This window comes from Eschrichtius robustus, chromosome 21 (assembly GCF_028021215.1).
Source record: "Eschrichtius robustus isolate mEscRob2 chromosome 21, mEscRob2.pri, whole genome shotgun sequence".
NCBI lineage: Eukaryota > Metazoa > Chordata > Mammalia > Artiodactyla > Eschrichtiidae > Eschrichtius > Eschrichtius robustus.
Window position 1 is genome coordinate 12,028,438 of NC_090844.1, and position 21,360 is coordinate 12,049,797.

General features: G+C 39.7%; 2 long non-coding RNA genes across 2 annotated transcripts in view; one reads left to right on the plus strand and one right to left on the minus strand.

Moving 5' to 3' along the window:
• Positions 1-2,531, minus strand: part of LOC137756031 (uncharacterized) — a 55,990-nt gene extending 53,459 nt beyond the window's left edge. Inside the window, exon 1 of the long non-coding RNA XR_011072158.1 lies at positions 2,496-2,531. This is a non-coding gene — a long non-coding RNA (uncharacterized lncRNA). The remainder of the gene's footprint in view (positions 1-2,495) is intronic.
• Positions 2,532-2,679: 148 nt separating this feature from the next.
• LOC137756052 (uncharacterized) overlaps positions 2,680-21,360 on the plus strand; it is a 32,197-nt gene continuing 13,516 nt past the window's right edge. The window contains exon 1 of the long non-coding RNA XR_011072165.1: positions 2,680-2,758. This is a non-coding gene — a long non-coding RNA (uncharacterized lncRNA). The remainder of the gene's footprint in view (positions 2,759-21,360) is intronic.

The window sequence follows — 21,360 nt, forward strand, 5'->3', positions numbered from 1 at the left end:
AACATACACACAAACATATTTAAATGAACCAAAAATAAGAGTTGTCTCTGAATGACAAATTGTTTTCCAAATGAATTTTCATGCCCTATCATTCTTGCTAATTTCTATTTCAGTATTTTTTTTAAAAGAAAGAAGAAAAATGAGTACTGCTCCTAGGAGTTGGATTACACAAAAAAATCAATATGAACATCTATTCTAGAACATCCTTCATATAAGCAAAACTTATAATAAATATATAACGTACCATTTGGAAACCATATCTCAATTAAATAAAATCCATACAAGTAGTTTTCTACATTTAATTTCATAGTTTCCATGTATCACTTGGCCTAGTTGACAGAAACCATGAGCTCTATGAAAGTGAGTTTCTGCTGCCCCTAAATGCATCTCTTTCTAAGGCTGCTGCCAAATAAGGTATGACTATTGTCTAACAAGGTGTTCAGGACTCCTTACACAGTATGATTCTTCAGGCCAACTGTTGCTCTTTTGTAATTTCAAACAAAATATTACGCAATTCATAGATACCATTTCTTGAAGAGAAGCCTTATAAATTTCACATTTTAATTTTAATTCTAAAAATACCGAAACAAGCTCAGTGAAACTGTACCATATGAAAAACATTTGAACAGGAAAAATGGACACTGCATATCTCTAGCAAAAATTAAACACCAAAATATGCTATTTACTCACTCTCTTTCACTCTTACTGTCTTTCCAAGTGCATCAGACCACCCCCTTCCTCTATTTAAACCTCTTTTTCCAGTGGGACATGGGAAAAGTAAAAACACCAGGCAGGGCATTTTGGCCCGTAAGAGCCACCGGAAAAAAAAAAAGTTTGTCAAGCCAGGAACTGCTTTTGTTAACATGGAACATCAGTGAACTTCATCTATCTCCTGCCTGGCACTCTTAAGATTTTCTAAGTGGCCCTGAGGACCCAAGAGCCACTAGTGTTTGTCTGGAAAGAATGGAGAGGGTGCCTATGCCAGTTAATCCTGCTGCAGAATTTTCTAGGTCAGTTCAGGAGCCTGGGAAATGCCACTACCCAAATGCAGTCCCATGGAAAGCTTTCTAGGCCTGCCTGGAAATGTTCTAAGTCCCCTCAGATACCCAGGAAAGGCTGGTGCTGGACCGGAAGGCACTAAGGGAGGCACACACTGAGAAATGACAAATTCTTTAAGTTCTCAGGGGACCCAGGGAAAGACTTGTACCTGTCCCCCTTGGTGGCTAGGAGCGGCAAGGATGACTGGATCCTTGAACATTTGTAGAGAAAAGACAAAAGGAACTTGAAGAGAACATACACTTAGTTGGAAACCTTAGCTCACGACCAACTAAGTCAAAAGATCATATAAGCAAAAAAAAGAAGCTGTTATATACTAGAATGATTAACTAGGTTTGACTGTTAATAAAAACATTACCAACATCCTTACCAAGAACACGTTAAAACAGTGTAAAGTACCAAATAATATTTTCAATATGTAATAAAGACTGGAAAAGCATTAGGCCGCTAACCAAACCTGAGACGATACATTTCAAAAGGAAAGTAATGTGGAAACCAGAAAGCCATTTAATGAATGGGATGGGGTCCACCCTCCTGTTGCCCCTACTGTTGCTATTGATCAAGGCTCTCTCCTCCTATTCTGCCCTCCTCCATCTCTCTGATTCCATTGCTGTCTATTTTCATTGATCGCACTGCTTCTTGCTTAGCTCACTCTCTCCCACTCTTACTGTTTTGCCAAGTCCAGACTCCACCCACTCTCCATCCTCTACTTTGCAGTCTTTTTCCTCACTCTCCCTTGTTGGCTGTCTCCCTGGCTCTCCCTCTTTGTCCCTTTTTCCTCAACCCCCCCGCCCACTCGACATCCACAGGGGTGGAACAAAGATGCTCTGCCCAGAAGAGCACACTTTCCCGTGAGACATCGGGAATGTGGACACACGTTGGCCGGTATCGCCAGCGGATAGGATTTGGGACAGAAGGACACGGGGTGTCACTGCACAGGACTGGTCCCCTGCCCCCAGCCCGGGGCTCTAGGGCCTTTCTGAGGCGGTGACCGCGAAGGGCAGCGAGCGGCAGGGCCCGGCCGCAGGAGGCCCAGGATGGGCAGCTGGTCTCAGGAAAACACTGGGGTCTGTGGAGTCCCAGGGCCGCGGGAGGGCGCTGTGTCCCGGGCTGCCCTGAAGGGCCGAGAGGGGCGATGCGGGGCGCGAAGGGCGAAGAGTCCACGTCGCGAGTGGGGACCTGACACGGCGCGGGTCGGTCCGGGAGACGGTGAAGAGACCGAAGGCAGAAAGGCCTGACGGGGACGGCCTCGGAGCGATTTTGACCGGAAACGGACGCGGACTCGGACCCGGCAGCCGAGCGCCCGGCATCCCGAGTCTCAGGGCGACGCGGGCCGGAGGGGCGAGAACGGGGACCCCCGGAACCTGCGTGTGAAGGATGCGTTCGGGAGAGGGCTGTGGAGCGCAGCTCTGATTCTCAGAGCCCAGGGGCTCACTCACCCGAGGGGACCTTCGCTCCCGAAATCCGCTTCCGCGTCGGCAGGAAATTACGCACGCGGGGCGGGGCCTTAGTCAGGGAGAGGCGGGGCGGAGCAGCGTGGGTGAGGCCTGAGCCTTCCCGCCCCGCCCCAGGCCGTTTCCGGGTCTGGCCCCGCCCAGACACACCTCCAGTCTCAGCGTTTGGGTGCGTTTGATTCGTCTGGTGTCCGGGGAGCCGGGCTGCTTCCTCGGGGCTTCACGTTAAATGTTTCGGACAACTCCAGGTACGAGCTTAGAGCTATGAGGCCTTCCGTAGTGAATGCTGGGATGTTTCCCTGTTAACATGTTGAAAACGGTTTAGGTCGAAATCCCCTTTCGCGCCTGGAGACTCGTGTCCTGCGAGTGCTCTGGGCGCGACTCGGCTTCGGGCGGGGACCTCGCTGGGTCCAAGTGGGCCGTGGTGGGATCCCGAACAACGTCTGTGGTTCCTGCGCTTGGAATGGGTTATTCAGTTTAGCAAGGGCTGGAATTGTCTGTGCGGGCGATGGAAACCAGAGCGAACGTTATTTCCATTTCTGCTCCCTGTTCACTAGAGACGCAGCCCTGGGCTCAGTATCGGGGACTTCCTGGGGCCAGGACCTGGGCTGCGAGGCTGAGGGGCTGAGGCATTGCTTTACAAGAGTAAAATGTACTGCGTGTGTAGATGTAAATTCTTTTCTCCTTACATTTGACTTGTTCAGTTTCACTCATCTTGAGGTGATATATAAATGCAAGACCTTTGGGACAAGCGTGGATGCTTGTCATTAATTTCTAAATATATTGTAATTTCACATTTTTCTTTTTCTGTATCACAGAGCTATCTGAAAGTGTTTAATTTAAAAAATGTGAGATATTTTAATCTCTTTGTTTTCTATTTCTCAATGTTTTATGTCAAGTTAGGATGAGGCTTACAAAAGAGTCAAGTGATATATATCTGCATGTGTAACTCATCCAGCCTCCAAATCACCTTCTCCACCAAGTCTTCTGCATTTAGGTTTATACATAATATGTGCTTGGGGGTCTCCATATCGACTGTAGTGATTCCTCTTGGGTCCATATGGGATACATATCTCCCTAGGAGAAGCTGAGTCCATGAGATGGGTACCTTATGGGTACCAGTCTTTACACCACATCTCTGAGTCTGTTTCCTTGGCTGGGGATTAGATCTAATGAAAGCTGAGAAGGTAAAAGAAGTGACATTGCATTGAAGAATAATTTCTTCAGTTTATGTTTTCATTGTCATTATTACTATTTAAAGAAGAGTTTCCAGGGATTCCTTAGAAAAACTACCTCGCTAAAGAACTAGTCCCTTTTTTCAGGAGGAAATACAGTCCTATGTGAGCAGTGTTTACTTTAATGGAGATTATTCCTAAACCACTCTCCTAGAGTTTATACACTACTGCAACATAATCATGTGAATTTTTATTTGTACATGGGCTGTTTTTGTGGGTGAATCTTTGAACATCACCTAAAAGATTGTGTGAGTGATACATTATTTTTGCCCACCACCTCCAATGGTTCTCAAACTTTGCTGCACATTAACATTATCTGGAGAGTGTTAAGCCTTATGCCAACCTCACCAAAATATGTATCTATGGGGGTAGGACTCAGGCATTAGAAAAGCAGCCTTGGAGCATGCATGGCACGGACTTCTTCCTCTCCCCCTGATAATCATCAGTCTAACCAACTTATCAATAAGGGTTGTTCCTTCTATGGAGAACGTTCTCTGTCTCCCTCCTCTGTTACCCAGCACCGGTTTCCAGGCTAATTCCTACTCTTCATCAATCTGGTAATTTTTAGATAATTCTTCCTCAGACAGCCTTTTCTATGCCGTCCTCAACAAAATATAAAGTATCATCTAGTAACTTATACTTTAAGGTATACCTCATATACTAACGCAGTTTATAATTTAATAGTAATTTATTTAAGTTTTAAATATAATTTTCCAAAACAAACAATTCTTATGTCTATTGGAACTTTTACTACATTTGTTAATCAACACACCAATCCTGGTGACTCCAAATTCCTCACTACTCAGTGGCTGCATCTGGCAAACACATGACTAGGATATTGATACTGGTTTAAATACAGCCAACTCCCAGAAACTTTCATATGTATCTGGAAATCCTGCCAACAAAAGTATCCTTCCATCTCCATAAGCACTTCAAACCTTATTCATCACACACACACTCACACGCACACTCATACACACACACTTACTTTTACTAGTCTCCACAGAAGGGATTGCCCCCTACTACACTGATGAATTAGATCATTTGACAAACTGTAAGTCAAACCTCAGATGACTGCCCAGAAGTCTACAGTTATCCCTGCATTCATACCCATCCATTACTACTGCTCTCCTGTAAATTGAAGTGTCCTCTCTACCCTGGGACATTCCAATTTCTCCAATTAAGTCCTTGCCTCTCTTGCTATCTTAGGAACTTTATGCTATTGCTTCTATATTAAATCTGCTTTACCAGACGTATGTCCTATTCTCCTTGACCTCTCTACTCAATATTAAACTATTAAGATTCTTCCATTTTGAAACAAAATCTTCATCTGAACCTATCTTCTCTCTAGTTTCTGCTCTGCTGTTCCTTCCCAATCAAACTGAAAGTTGAAAGTGTTGTTACCATTTCCTTACATTTCCTCATGCTTTGACTTACTAAAATCACCAACGATAACCCCATAAATTTATCTTGCTGGCACCATGCATGTTATTCCCATCTAACAGATGTGTCTCAAACTTTCTGAAACCATGTTCATGTCATTTGTTAGATAGGTAAATGTCTTGGTTATCCTGGGCTGCTATAACAAAATACCACTCACTTGGTAGCTTAAACAACACACATTTATTTCTCATAGTTCTGGAGGCTGAAAGGTCAAGGTGTCAGCAGATTTGGTTCCTGGTGATGGACCTGTTCTTGGTTTGCAGAAGGCTGCCTTGTCACTGTGTCTTGACATGGTAGAAAGAAAGAGCTGTGGTCCATTACGGAAAAACCCAAACAAACTTTTTGGCCAACCCAATATTTGAAAGTATTGGTAAACTTGAAATTTTCACCAAAATTAAATGTGTTTCATGGAAAAATGATATATCACAAAAAAGTAGATTTAACACACCTCCTTATACCTAAAGTTCAGAAAATAAGGAAAACAGAAATTGTATTAAACATTACTTTCTGCTTAGAGATTTAAACATATTTGCTTAATTAATCCTCATAAAAACCCTGCTGATTTTGGTTTATTTACTGTTATTGACTGAACGTCTGTGTCCCGCACTCCCCCAAGCAAATTCATATGTTGAAGCCCTAATCCCCAATATAATGGTATTTGGAGGTGGGGCCTATAGTAGGTAATTAGGTTTAGATGAGGTCATGAGAGTGGGTCTCCCACGAAGGGATTGGTGTCATTGTAAGAAAAAAGGACCAATGAAGTTTTCACTCACAGCTGCACACTGACCCAAGATGTCTTAATTCATGCTGGAGAGAAACCTTTTAAATGTAATGAATGTGGGAAACACTTTAGCCAAAACTCTCATCTTCATTTTCACAAAATAACTCACACAGGAGAGAATCCATATGTCTGTAATCAGTGTGGAAGGGCCTTCAGTCATTCTTCATCTTTAAATAGACATAGGAGAATTCATACTGGAGAGAAGCCATATGAATGTCATCTATGTGGGAAAGCCTTTGTTCAGAGCACTTGCCTTAGGCGACATGAGAGAACTCACTCTAGAGAGAAGCCATTTGGATGCCATCTCTGTGGGAAAGTCTTTATTCAAAGCTGTTGTCTTAGAGAATATGAGAGAACTCATACTGGAGAAAAACCATTTGGATGTCATTTGTGTGAGAAAGCCTTTGTTACAAGCTCTTGCTTTAGAAGACACAAGAGAACTCACTCTGTAAATGTTATGAACACGGAAGAGTCTTCAGCCACAGCTCTAAACTGAAACAAATCAGAACGCTACACGGGAGAAATTCTATGACTATATTCATTATGGAACTACCTTCATTTATAATTTATCCTTAAACAACATGAGTGAATTCCACTTGGAGGAGCCCTATGTTTATAATCAAGGTGGAAGAGACTTAAGCTGATTTCTAGTTGTGGAGTGCACAAAACTCACTATGAATAATATTCTAATTTCCCTAAAATGGGAAATTAGATGGGAAACTCTTTACCAGGAGGAGTGCATGCTAGGGTAATAACAGAAAATTAGTGCTGGAGAACATATTCAGTGCAATATGCCTTGAAGAAACTTTTACTTGAAGAGATACTATTGTAGATGTAAGATTCCACACTATGTACAAAACACTTTCAGTGTAATGAATGAAGGGATGTCTTCAATGATTTTTAATTCCTTAGTTGACATTCAATTTCAAACACTGTATATACCAGTGCTAAAAATCAAATGAAAGATTGGAGTTTGCATCAGAAATCCCTGACTGGGAAAAACACCTATCAATATTTTTGCCATACAATTTAGACATTGATTTATAATATTGCCCAGTGGCCTATTATTAAAAAAATGTAGGATAAATATCCAGGATTGTGACATCATCTGGGAATTCTGAATGCAGAATTTTGTAACAATAAGCAATAATTTCTTTTAATGAATCAAAGTTGTTGCTGAAAAAACTACCATGTTGGTCAGTTTCAACTTTTCATGCAGCAATAGTCATAATCATGATGAATAAGTTCAACCAGAAAGTAACTTTGAATATTAACTGGAAAATGTAGAACACAGGATGATGTGTTATTACTGTACTGTTAATATATACATACATCACAATGATGAATTAAAGGTCAATAAATAGATAATTTGTGAATGAAGTCTGCTGGTGCATAACATTTCTTTTAAAAATACCGTTATTGAGACAAAGAAAGGCATTACATTATGATAAAGGGGTCAATTCAAAAAGAGGATAGAACAGCTGTACATATTTATGCACCCAACACAGGAGCACCTCAGTAATATAAAGCAAATATTAACAGACCTAAAGAGTGAAATACACATCAATATAATAACAGTAGGCAACTTTAATGCCCCACTTTCATCAATGGATAAATCATGTAGACAGAGTCAACAAGAAAATCGTGGCCTTAAATTAAACATTAGGCCAGGTGGATTTGATAGATTTGTACAGAACATTTCATCCAAATGCAACAGAATACACATTCTTCTAAAGGGCATATGGAACTTTCTCAAGAATAAACCGTATTTTGGTACACAAGTTTCAATAAATTTAAGAAGACTGGAAAAGATGCTTCTTATAATTTCAATCACAATGGTATGAAATTAGAAATAAACTACCAGAAGAAAGCTGGAAAAGTCACAAATATGTGGAGACTGAACAGTATGATACTGAACAGTTACTGGGTCAATGAAGAAACCAAAGGAGAAATAAAAAATTACTGGAAGACAAAAATGAAAATATGACATATCAAAATCTATGCAATGCAGAGCTCTACCCACCACCAGAGCCTCCCATCAAGCCTCTTAGATAGCCTCAACCACCAGAGGGCAGACAGCAGAAGCAAGAAAAACTACAATCCTGCAGCCTGTGGACCAAAAACCACAGTTACAGAAAGATAGACAAGATGAAAAGGCAGAGGGCTATGTACCAGATGAAGGAACAAGAAAAAACCCCAGAAAAACAACTAAATGAAGTGAAGATAGGCCACCTTCCAGAAAAAGAATTCAGAATAATGATAGTGAAGATGATCCAGGACCTCAGAATAAGAATGGAGGCAAAGATTGAGAAGATGCAAGAAATGATTAACAAAGACCTAGAAGAATTAAAGAACAAACAAACAGAGATGACCAATACAATAACTGAAATGGAAACTACACTAGAAGGAATCAATAGCAGAATAACTGAGGCAGAAGAACGGATAAGTGACCTGGAAGACAGAATGGTGGAATTCACTGTTGCGGAACAGACTAAAGAAAAAAGAATGAAAAGAAATGAAGGCAGCCTAAGAGACCTCTGGGACAACATTAAACGCAACAACATTCGCATTATAGGGGTCCCAGAAGGTGAAGAGAGAGAGAAAGGACCAGAGAAAATATTTGAAGAGATTATAGTCGAAAACTTCCCTACAATGGGAAAGGAAATAGCCACCCAAGTCCAGGAAGCGCAGAGAGTCCCATACAGGATAAACCCGAGGAGAAACACGCCGAGACACATAGTAATCAAAGTGGCAAAACTTAAAGAAAAATTATTGAAAGCAGCAAGGGAAAAATGACAAATAACATACAAGGGAACTCCTATAAGGTTAACAGCTGATTTCTCAGCAGAAACTCTGCAAGCCAGAAGGGAGTGGCGTGATATACTTAAAGTGATGAAAGGGAAGAACCTACAACCAAGATTACTCTACCCGGCAAGGATCTCATTTAGATTCAATGGAGAAATCAAAAGCTTTACAGACAAGCAAAAGCTAAGAGAATTCAGCACCACCAAACCAGCTCTACAACAAATGCTAAAGGAACTTCTCTAAGTGGGAAACACAAGAGAAGAAAAGGACCTACAAAAACAAACCCAAAACAATTAAGAAAATGGTCGTAGGAACATACATATCGATAATTACCTTAAATGTGAATGGATTAAATGCCCCAACCAAAAGACATAGACTGGCTGAATGGATACAAAAACAAGACCCATATATATGCTGTCTACAAGAGACCCACTTTAGACCTAGGGACACATACAGACTGAAAGTGAGGGGATGGAAAAAGATATTCCATGCAAATGGAAATCAAAAGAAAGCTGGAGTAGCTATACTCATATCAGATAAAATAGACTTTAAAATAAAGAATGTTACAAGAGACAAGGAAGGACACTACATAATGATCAAGGGATCAATCCAAGAAGAAGATATAACAATTATAAATATATATGCACCCAACATAGGAGCACCTCAATACATAAGGAAACTGCTAACAGCTATAAAAGAGGAAATTGACAGTAACACAATCATAGTGGGGGACTTTAACACCTCACTTACACCAATGGACAGATCATCCAAAATGAAAATAAATAAGGAAACAGAAGCTTTAAATGACACAATAGACCAGATAGATTTAATTGATATATATAGGACATTCCATCCAAAAACAGCAGATTACACATTCTTCTCAAGTGCGCACGGAACATTCTCCAGGATAGATCACATCTTGGGTCACAAATCAAGCCTCAGTGAATTTAAGAAAATTGAAATCATATCAAGCATCTTTTCTGACCACAATGCTATGAGATTAGAAATGAATTACAGGGCAAAAAACGTAAAAAAGACAAACACATGGAGGCTTAACAATACGTTACTAAATAACCAAGAGATCACTGAAGAAATCAAAGAGGAAATAAAAAAATACCTAGAGACAAATGACAATGAAAACACGACGACCCAAAACCTATGGGATGCAGCGAAAGCAGTTCTAAGAGGGAAGTTTATAGCTATACAAGCCTACCTCAAGAAACAAGAAAAATCTCAAGTAAACAATCTACCCTTACACCTAAAGAAACTAGAGAAAGAAGAACAAACAAAACCCAAAGTTAGCAGAAGGAAAGAAATCATAAAGATCAGAGCAGAAATAAATGAAATAGAAACAAAGAAAACAATAGCAAAAATCAATAAAACTAAAAGTTGGTTCTTTGAGAAGATAAACAAAATTGATAAGCCATTAGCCAGACTCATCAAGAAAAAGAGGGAGAGGACTCAAATCAATAAAATCAGAAATGAAAAAGGAGAAGTTACGACAGACACCGCAGAAATACAAAGCATCCTAAGAGACTACTACAAGCAACTTTATGCCAATAAAGTGGACAACCTGGAAGAAATGGACAAATTTTTAGAAAGGTATAACCTTCCAAGACTGAACCAGGAAGAAACAGAAAATATGAACAGACCAATCACAAGTAATGAAATTGAAACTGTGATTAAAAAATCTTCCAACAAACAAAAGTCCAGGACCAGATGGCTTCACAGGTGAATTCTATCAAACATTTAGAGAAGAGCTAACACCCATCCTTCTCAAACTCTTCCAAAAAATTGCAGAGGAAGGAACACTGTCAAACTCATTCTATGAGGCCACCATCACCCTGATACCAAAACCAGACAAAGACACTACAAAAAAAGAAAATTACAGACCAATATCACTGATGAATATAGATGCAAAAATCCTCAACAAAATACTAGCAAACAGAATCCAACAACACATTAAAAGGATCATACACCACGATCAAGTGGGATTTATCCCAGGGATGCAAGGATTCTTCAATATACGCAAATCAATCAGTGTGATACACCATATTAACAAATTGAAGAATAAAAACCATATGATCATCTCAATAGATGCAGAAAAAGCTTTTGACAAAATTCAACACCCATTTATGATAAAAACTCTCCAGAAAGTGGGCATAGAGGGAACCTACCTCAACATAATAAAGGCCATATATGACAAACCCACAGCAAACATCATTCTCAATGGTGAAAAACTGAAAGCATTTCCTCTAAGATCAGGAACGAGACAAGGATGTCCACTCTCACCACTATTATTCAACATAGTTCTGGAAGTCCTAGCCACGGCAATCAGAGAAGGAAAAGAAATAAAAGGAATACAAATTGGAAAAGAAGAAGTAAAACTGTCACTGTTTGCAGATAACATGATACTATACATAGAGAATCCTAAAACTGCCACCAGAAAACTGCTAGAGCTAATTAATGAATATGGTAAAGTTGCAGGATACAAAATTAATGCACAGAAATCTCTTGCATTCCTATACACTAATGATGAAAAATCTGAAAGAGAAATTATGGAAACACTCCCATTTACCATTGCAACAAAAAGAATAAAATACCTAGGAATAAACCTACCTAGGGAGACAAAAGACCTGTATGCAGAAAACTATAAGACACTGATGAAAGAAGTTAAAGATGATACCAACAGATGGAGAGATATACCATGTTCTTGGATTGGAAGAATCAACATTGTGAAAATGAGTATACTACCCAAAGCAATCTACAGATTCAATGCAATCCCTATCAAATTACCAATGGCATTTTTTACGGAGCTAGAACAGATCATCTTAAAATTTGTATGGAGACACAAAAGACCCCGAATAGCCAAAGCAGTCTTGAGGCAAAAAAAGGGAGCAGGAGGAATCAGACTCCCTGACTTCAGACTATACTACAAAGCTACAGTAATCAAGACAATATGGTACTGGCACAAAAACAGAAACATAGATCAATGGAACAAGATAGAAAGCCCAGAGATTAACCCACGCACCTATGGTCAACTAATCTATGACAAAGGAGGCAAAGATATACAATGGAGAAAAGACAGCCTCTTCAATAAGTGGTGCTGGGAAAACTGGACAGCTACATGTAAAAGAATGAAATTAGAATACTCCCTAACACCATACACAAAAATAAACTCAAAATGGATTAGAGACCTAAATATAAGACTGGACACTATAAAACTCTTAGAGGAAAACATAGGAAGAACACTCTTTGACATAAATCACAGCAAGATCTTTTTTGATCCACCTCCTAGAGTAATGGAAATAAAAACAAAAATAAACAAATGGGACCTAATGAAACTTTAAAGCTTTTGCACAGCAAAGGAAACCATAAACAAGACGAAAAGACAACCCTCAGAATGGGAGAAAATATTTGCAAACGAATCAACGGACAAAGGATTAATCTCCAAAATATATAAACAGCTCATTCAGCTCAATATTAAAGAAACAAACACCCCAATCCAAAAATGGGCAGAAGACCTAAATAGACATTTCTCCAAAGAAGACATACAGACGGCCACGAAGCACATGAAAAGATGCTCAACATCACTAATTATTAGAGAAATGCAAATCAAAACTACAATGAGGTATCACCTCACTCCTGTTAGAATGGGCATCATCAGAAAATCTACAAACAACAAATGCTGGAGAGGGTGTGGAGAAAAGGGAACCCTCTTGCACTGTTGGTGGGAATGTAAATTGATACAGCCACTATGGAGAACAGTATGGAGGTTCCTTAAAAAACTAAAAATAGAATTACCATATGACCCAGCAATCCCACTACTGGGCATATACCCAGAGAAAACCGTAATTCAAAAAGACACATGCACCCCAATGTTCATTGCAGCACTATTTACAATAGCCAGGTCATGGAAGCAACCTAAATGCCCATCAGCAGACGAATGGATACAGAAGATTTGGTACATATATACAATGGAATATTACTCAGCCATAAAAAGGAACGAAATTGAGTCATTTGTTGAGAAGTGGATGGATCTAGAGACTGTCATACAGAGTGAAGTAAGTCAGAAAGAGAAAAACAAATATCGTATATTAATGCATGTATGTGGAACCTAGAAAAATGGTACAGATGAGCCGGTTTGCAGGGCAGAAGTTGAGACACAGATGTAGAGAATAGACATATGGACACCAAGGGGGGAAAACTGCGGTGGGGTGGGGATGGTGGTGTGCTGAATTGGGCGATTGGGACTGACATGTATACACTGATGTGTATAAAATTGATGCCTAATAAGAACCTGCAGTATAAAAAAACAAACAAACAAAACAACTAATACTAAACTTTCATTAGGTTATTTGTATGGAAATATGTTAATATAAATGTTTCAGACATTACATGAAATTTCTAAAAAAAAAAAAAAAACTATGCAATGCAGCAAAAGCTATAGTAAGAGGGAAGTTTATAGCAGTACAAACTAGAAAGGAATTAGGAAAAGAACAAATGAAACCCAAGGTTGGTAGAAGAAAAGAAATAAACGTCAGAGGGAAAATAAATGAAATAGAGACTAAAAAGACAATAGAAAAGATCAATGAAACCAAGAGCTGGTTCTTTGAATAATATAAATAGTATAATAATATAAATAGTATTGATAAACCTGTAGCTAGATTCACCAAGAAAAAACGAGGTCTCAGTTGATACCACAGAAAAGACCATGAGAGATTGCTTTGAACAATTATACTCCATCAAATTGGACACCCTAGAAGAAATGGACAAATTTCTAGAAACATACAACCTACCATTACTGACTCAAAGAAACAAAATCTGAACAGATTGATTACTAGTAAGGAGACTGAATCAGTAATCAAAAACCTCCCAACAAACAAAAGTCCAGGACCAGAAGGTCCTAGTGAAGTCTACAAAACATTTAAAGGAGAATTAATACCAATCCTCAAACTCTACAAAAAAATAGAAGAGGAAGGAGCACTTCTAAACTCATTTTACCAGCTAGCGCTACCCTGATAGCAAAAACCAGACAAGCACTGATTAATATAGATGCAAAAATCTTCAACAAAATATTAGCAAATCAATTTCATCAATACATTAAAAAGACATACACCATGATCAAGTGGAATTTATTCCAGGGATGCAAGGATGTTTCAACATCCACAAAATCAATGTGATAGGCCACATTAACAAACTGAAGAATAAAACCCATATGATTAGTAGATGCAGAAAAGCATTTAACAAGATTGAACACCAATTTATGATAAAAACTCAAAATGGGTACAGAAAGAACACACCTCAACATAATAAAGGCCATATATAACAAGCCCACAGCTAATATCATACTCAATGGTGAAAAGCTGAAAGCTTTTAAGATCAGAAACAGACAAGAGTGCCCACTCTCACCACTTTTATTCAGTGTAATATTGGAAGTCCTAGCCAGAGCAATTAAGCAAGAAAAAAGGCATCCAACATGGAAAAGAAGTCAAATGTCACTATTTGCAGATGACATATTATATATAGAAAACCCTGAGGACTCCAAAAAACTGTTAGAATAAATATATTCAGTAAAGTTGCAGGATACGAAAATCCATATACAAATATCTGTTCCATTTCCACACATTAACAAACAATAAAAAATAATCCCATTTACAACTGAATCAAAAAGAATGTCTAGAAATAAATTTAACCAAGGTGGTAAAGGACCTAGACAGTGAAAAACTAAGACATTGATGAAAGAAATTGAAAACAAATAAATGGAAATTATTCTGTGCTCAGGGATTGAGAGAATATTGTTCAAAAATGTCCATACAACCCAAAGTAATATGCAAATTCAACTGATTCCTATCAAAATCCCAATGGCTTTCTTTATAAAAACAGAAATAGAACAAACAATCCTAAAATTTGTATGGAACCACAGAAGATCCTGAATAGCCGAAGTAATCTTAAGCTGGAGGCTTGGAACTTGGAACTAGAAGTTTGTACCTTTTCTCCATTTTCCCACCCCAGCCCCCGGCAACCACCATTCTATCTCTGCTTCTGTGAGTTTGTCGTTTTCCGTTTAGAACACTATATGAAGGTTAAATTGTGCAACTAGTAGCAGGCCATGAAGAGGAAAAGGCCATAAAATGCAGACTTAGTTGAGCCACAAGCACTTTCCAGTAGGAAGTCTGTGTCTGGAGGGGGCTGTGCATGCCTGTCTCACAGGCCTTCATAACAACGGACGGTCTGCAGGTGACTTGGAGGAGTGCTGACAGCTGCCCAGGACCACAGGACTTCCACCCTTCCATCCCTCACGATGCCCTGCAGTGCCCAAGGACATACTACCTTGCACAGGACTCACTCCTCAGGCACCTGGAACAGCGGTTGAGGAGCTGATTCTTCCCTCAGCCTCCTCCCATCTTCCTCTCCTGCTTCTCCCTGGTCTCCTGGTTCTGCCCAGCAGTATTTCAGGTCCAGAAAGGCTGCCCTGGTGTGGGTGTCCACGTGGACATGGGTCCAGGTGGACCCAATGACACCCAGTCCTTTTCAGCTCATGGTAAATTTAGAGCCAGGTGTTTACACACTAACTCATCAGCAACGTATATGATTTTATGTTTCCAATTTATTTTAGGGGACACTATGGGTCAAAATACAAAGAGAGTTAAGTCCTACCTATTATGATTGTTTCATTAAGGGAAAAAGTCAAACATTTTTGGAGTCAATTCAAGTAAGCAACACAGTAAAAATGTTCTGCGTTTCCTGACCGACTGTTTCCTTGCTTTAATTCAGCCATAAGAAAGAAGGAAGCCCTGCCATTTGTGACCACATGGATGGTTCTTGAGTGCATTATTCTAAGTGAAATAAGTCAGACAGAGGAAGATCTCACTTACATGAGGAATCTTTTAAAAATTTAGCTCATAGGGACTTCCCTGGTGGTGCAGTGGTTGGGAATCCACCTGCCAATGCAGGGGACATGGGTTCGAGCCCTGGTCCGGGAGGATCCCACATGCCGTGGAGCAACTAAGCCCATGCGCCACAACTAATGAGCCTGTGCTCTACAGCCCTCAAGCCACAACTACTGAGCCCGAGTGCCACAACTACTGAAGCCTGTGCGCCTAGAGCCCATGCTCCACAACAAGAGAAGCCACCACAATGAGAAGCCCACGCACCGCAAGGAAGAGTAGCCCCCGCTCGCCGCAACTAGAGGAAGCCTGCATGCAGCAATGAAGACCCAATGCAGCCATAAATAAATAAATAAATAAATAAATAAATAAATAAATAAATAAATAAATAAGTTTAGCTCACAGATACCGAGAATAGTTGCAGTTGCCAGAGGTGGGGAGTGTGGGGTGCACAAAATGGGTGAAGGGGTTCAAAAGCTACAAACTGTCAGTTATAAAGTAAATAAGTCACGGGGATGTCATGCACAGCACGGTGACTATAGTTATTAAAACTGTGCTGCATCTTTGAAAGTTGCTAAGAGAGTAAGTCTTACAAGTTCTCATCACAAGAAACAAATCTGTGTCACTGTGTGTGGTGATGGATGTTAACTAGATTTATAGTGATCAGTTCACAAGATATACAAACACTGAATCATTATGTCGTACACCTGAAACTAATATCGTGTTCTATGTCAGTTATACCTCAACGAAAAAGAAAAAGTAAAGCTGTGGCAGCATCCTCTGAAGCCTGCTCCTTAGTTTAACTCTAGAGAGATGTGAGGCCTGCATATGCTAAGGGCCCCGCAGGGGACCTGACACCCCAGGTCAGAGACTCCACTTAAAAAAATAATAATAATAAAGTGCCATTATTGCTCTCAAAACTTAAAATCAAATTAAAGTTCACTGTATCTTAATATTAAAATGATGTGGTCAGTCCTGAAGGTTTTGGTTACCTGGAGAGTAAACAACCCCAGAATCGTGGGTCAGGCAAAGGGTCATATTAAAAATCTTCTCCCACTGGCCTCTGACACAAAATGCAGAGCTCTCTCAGAGAATGAGGAGGTGGAAGATCACCGCAGATGTGAAGAGGGCCCAACTTTCAGAAAGCCTTGAATCATACGAGAGGGGTATGTGTATTCTAATTCTCGCAATCACAAAGCACTACCCCTTTCTGATCCATTTTAAAAGATTTCTCCCGAAATTTCCACTCTTTGTATCAAATTACATCATCTCATAAAGACCTGGGAGAAAGACAGCTGACAGTAGTCTCATTTCAAAGTGTGATAAGTTATGGTTTTGGTATAAATAATGTATGGACTTAAAATAACGTGAGCGTTAGAAGACATACACTCTGCAACCGTCTGATATTGTTCAAGTACGTTACAGTTGTGGGGGAACTAACCGCTGAAAATTAACAGAAGCCCAGGGGTGGCCGCCCTACTTCCCTTTCTCTCACGGCCAGACCCGCACTGCCCACACCCTCGTCCCCCAGGAAGGGCCCGACAGTTCGCGTATTCCCGTCATGAGTGTCCATGTGTTTCCCTTTCTCCGAATCTGTGTAGGGGTTCCTTCCTCAAAACAAGCCTGAATCCATAGCAAACACCACAGTATTCTATGATTATCCATCCAAACTCTCAATGTCCGTTGTTCTTGGGTTTTGTTTTTGAAGAGTCAGTCCTGCTGAAATACTACCTGGGAAAGTAGAGAATAAACCACGCAGGATCGTCCAGGAAATCAAGGGGCTCTGCTGCAGTTTAAGGAAGTCGTCGGGGAGACGCACCCACAGCCCCTTCAGCCCTTGGCGTGGACAGGGAGCATTCTCCTCAGGGCAACGCGGTCCCATGTCTTCCGGAAGCTGGCGGCGCGCTCTGGCGAGTCATCGGAGAAGGAAAAGCTTTCCTCACTGAGGACGCTGTGACGTCAGCAGGCAGAATGTGCACGCATGCCAGGAGGGTCCCCGCAGGAGGGTCCCCGCAGGAGGGTTTGCACCGCCTGCAGGCTGAAGGACTGGGGGCAGTAGAAGACGCACGGAGCTCGCTGTTCAGTGCTTCCTGGCGCCCTCTCCTAGTCTCTGTCTGAGTAACTGAAATCCAGTGTTGGATTATTCAAGGCCACGATTTTGAAAGTTAACACCAAATGGAGCCTACCACACCGTGCTTTGATTGGAATGGATGGAGATAACAAGAAGCAAAATATGTCAACTGCATTCCCATACACTAACACTTAATGATTGGAATTGGAAAGAAAAACAATGCAATTTTCAATGCATACCCCCAAATAATCGTCAAGTATAACTCCAACAAAATATGTACAAGTCTGTGTGTAGAAAAAAAAATTGTTGAAAAAAAATGTAAATCAGGGGAGAGGTATCCCTTGATCATGATTGAAAGACACAATATTGTTATGATGTTAATTCTTCCCAACTTGATCTATAAATTCGGTGCAATCCCAATACGAATCAAGCTATTTTGAAGCTATCAGCTAACTCTATTAAAACTTGGAGTAGACTAAGTAATATTGAAGAACAAAGTTGATGAACCACACTTCCTAATCCAAAGTTTATTATAAATCTTCAGTAAACAAGAGTGCCTGACATTGGAGAAATAATAGACAGATAAATAAAAAAACAGAACAGAGAGTGTACAAACAGACCCAGGAAAATACAGTCAAATGATTGTAGTAAAAGAAGAAAAGGCAACTCAGTGGGAAATACAGTCTCTCAACAAAAGATGATGGCACAAATGGATGACCATATGCAATGAAATGAACAAAGACACAAAACTTATATGTATGTTCACTTAAAATAGTTCATATACTTAAACGTAAAATTTAAAACAAAAAGTGACATAAGAAAACAGAGAATATACATGAATTTTAATATACGTTAATTAGTTTAATGTACAAAATCAAAACAACAATCTATGAGAAAAAAATTGATAATATGGACCTTATTAAATTAAAATTTTTCATTCTACAAAAGAAACAATTCAAGCAATGAAAACACAAGTCCCAGACTGGGAGAAAATATTTGCAAAACATAAATGTTTAGAAGGACTTGTACCCAAAATATACAAGGCACTTGTGAAACTCAACATAGAGAAAACAAACTACCCAATTAAAAAATGGTTGAGGGCTTCCCTGGTGGCGCAGTGGTTGAGAATCTGCCTGCCAATGCAGGGGACACGGGTTCGAGCCCTGGTCTGGGAAGATCCCACATGCCGCGGAGCAGCTGGGCCTGTGAGCCACAACTACTGAGCTTGAGCGTCTGGAGCCTGTGCTCCGCAACAAGAGAGGCCGCGATAGTGAGAGGCCTGCACACCGCGATGAAGAGTGGCCCCCACTCGCCGCAACTGGAGAAAGCCCTCACAGGCAAAGAAACGAAGACCCAACACAGCCAAAAATAAAAATAATAAATAAATAATAAATTAAAAATTAAAAAAAAAAAGGTTGAGTATCTGAACAGAAAGGTCATCATGCAAGATATACAAATAGGAAACAAACATACAAAAACATGCTCAATATTACTTGTCGTTAGGAAACAGCCAATTAAAAGAGCAACAAGATACCCTGCACACCTATTACAATAGCTAACTGAAAAAACTGATAATGTGAGTCACAAAGGAGGATGGGGAACACCAGGAAATTTGATTCATTGCTGGTGGGAATGTATAATGTACAGCCACTTTGGAAAACATTTTGGTAGTTTCCTAGAAACGTAAGCATGGTCTCAGCATACGATGCATCATTTGTGTCCCTGTATATTTGCCCAACTGGTTTGAAAATTTGTGTCCACAGAATAAACAGCATGCAATATATTCAGCAGCTTTATGCACAATGACCAAAATCTATGAGGAGCCAAGATGCCCTTCAGTAGGCAAACTTATAACCAAACTACGGCACAGTGGGTAGAGATACTTGAGGATAGACATGGAAAGCAAGCAGAGGGGGTTGGAGACATGGGAAGCCTGGATAGATGGGCTATGGCAAGACATATTTCCCTCCACACCACACTGGTCACACAGTTGGCTTAAGCTCCTCATAGTGCCCAACTTCCCCTTACCACTTACCCCCTTTACCATGTGAAAGAAAATCCTTTTTTTTGTTTGACTTTGAGATGCTTGCTGATCTCTGCAATCAGATAGTTCTCTCTATTGCAATAGCTTTTAATTCTTTCTTCCCTTTTTTGGGCCATGCAGCACAGCTTGTGAGATCTTAGTTCCCCGACCAGGGATTGAACCTGAGGAGCCATGGCAGTGAAAGTGAGGGGTCCTAACCACTGGACCACCAGGGAATTCCTGCAATAACCTTTCTTTCTAATTAAAGTCTCTCCCTATGTAAATCTGGGTTTGATTTTACTTGACAATGATCAGAATGGTATAAATATAAATAATTATAATACTGATAATAAATAATAGGTATATGATATCAGTCTATATATATTCGTGATTGTTTTAAGTTGCTGATCTCTTAATTCCAAATGCATTTTTAAAATCCTTCATATATACTCTCCTTCCCTCACAATTACAGTTTTTGATATCATACCATAACTCCTAAAACAAAGGAAACAAAAGCAAAAGTAAATGGGATCTAAGTAAACTTAAAAGCTTTTGCAAGCAAAGGAAACCATCGACAAAATGAAAAGACAACTTACTGAGTGGGAGAAAACATTTGCAAATAATATGTCTGATAAGGGGTTAATATTCAACATATATGAACAGCTCATGCAACTCAACATCAAAAAAAAAAAAAAAACAACTTGATTAATAAGTGGGCAGAAGACCTGAATAGACATTTTTCCAAAGAAGACATACAGATAGCCATCAGGCACAAGAAAAGCTGCTCAACATCGCTAATCATCAGGGAAATGCAAATCAAAACCACAATGAGATGTCACCTCACACCTGTCAAAATGGTTTTCATCTAAAGGAACACAAATAACAAATGTTGGCAAGGATGTGGAGAAAAGGGAACCCTAGTACACTGTTGGTAGGAATGTAAATTTGTGCAGCCACTGTGGAAAACAGTATGGCAGTTTCTCAAAAAACTAAAAATAGGAGTACCGTATGACCCACCAATTCCACTCTAGTGTATATGTCCAAAAAAACCAAAAGCACTAATTTGAAAAGATACATGCACACTAATGTTCATAGCAGTGCTATTTACAATAGCCAAGATATGGAAGCAACCTCAGTGTCCATCAACAGATGAATGGATAAATAAGATGTGGTACATATATGCAATGGAATAAAACTCAGCCATAAAAAAGAATGAAATATTGCAGTTTGCAGCTACATGGATGGACCTAGAGATTATCATACTAAATGAAGTAAGTCAGGTAGAAAAAGACAAATATTATATGATATCACTTATATGTGGAATCTAAAAAATAATGCAGATCAATTTATTTATAAAACAGAAACACCCTCAGACATAGAAAACAAACTTATGGTTACCAAAGGGGAAAGGGGAGGGGGAGTGATAAATTAGGAGTATGGGATTAAATTAGGAGTAGAGGACCCACACCACTACAGTATATGTAAAATAGATAAACAACAAGGATTTACTATATAGCACAGGGAACTATATTCAATATCTTGTAATGACCTATAATGGAAAAGAATGTGAAGCTGTACACCTGAAACTAACACAATATTGTA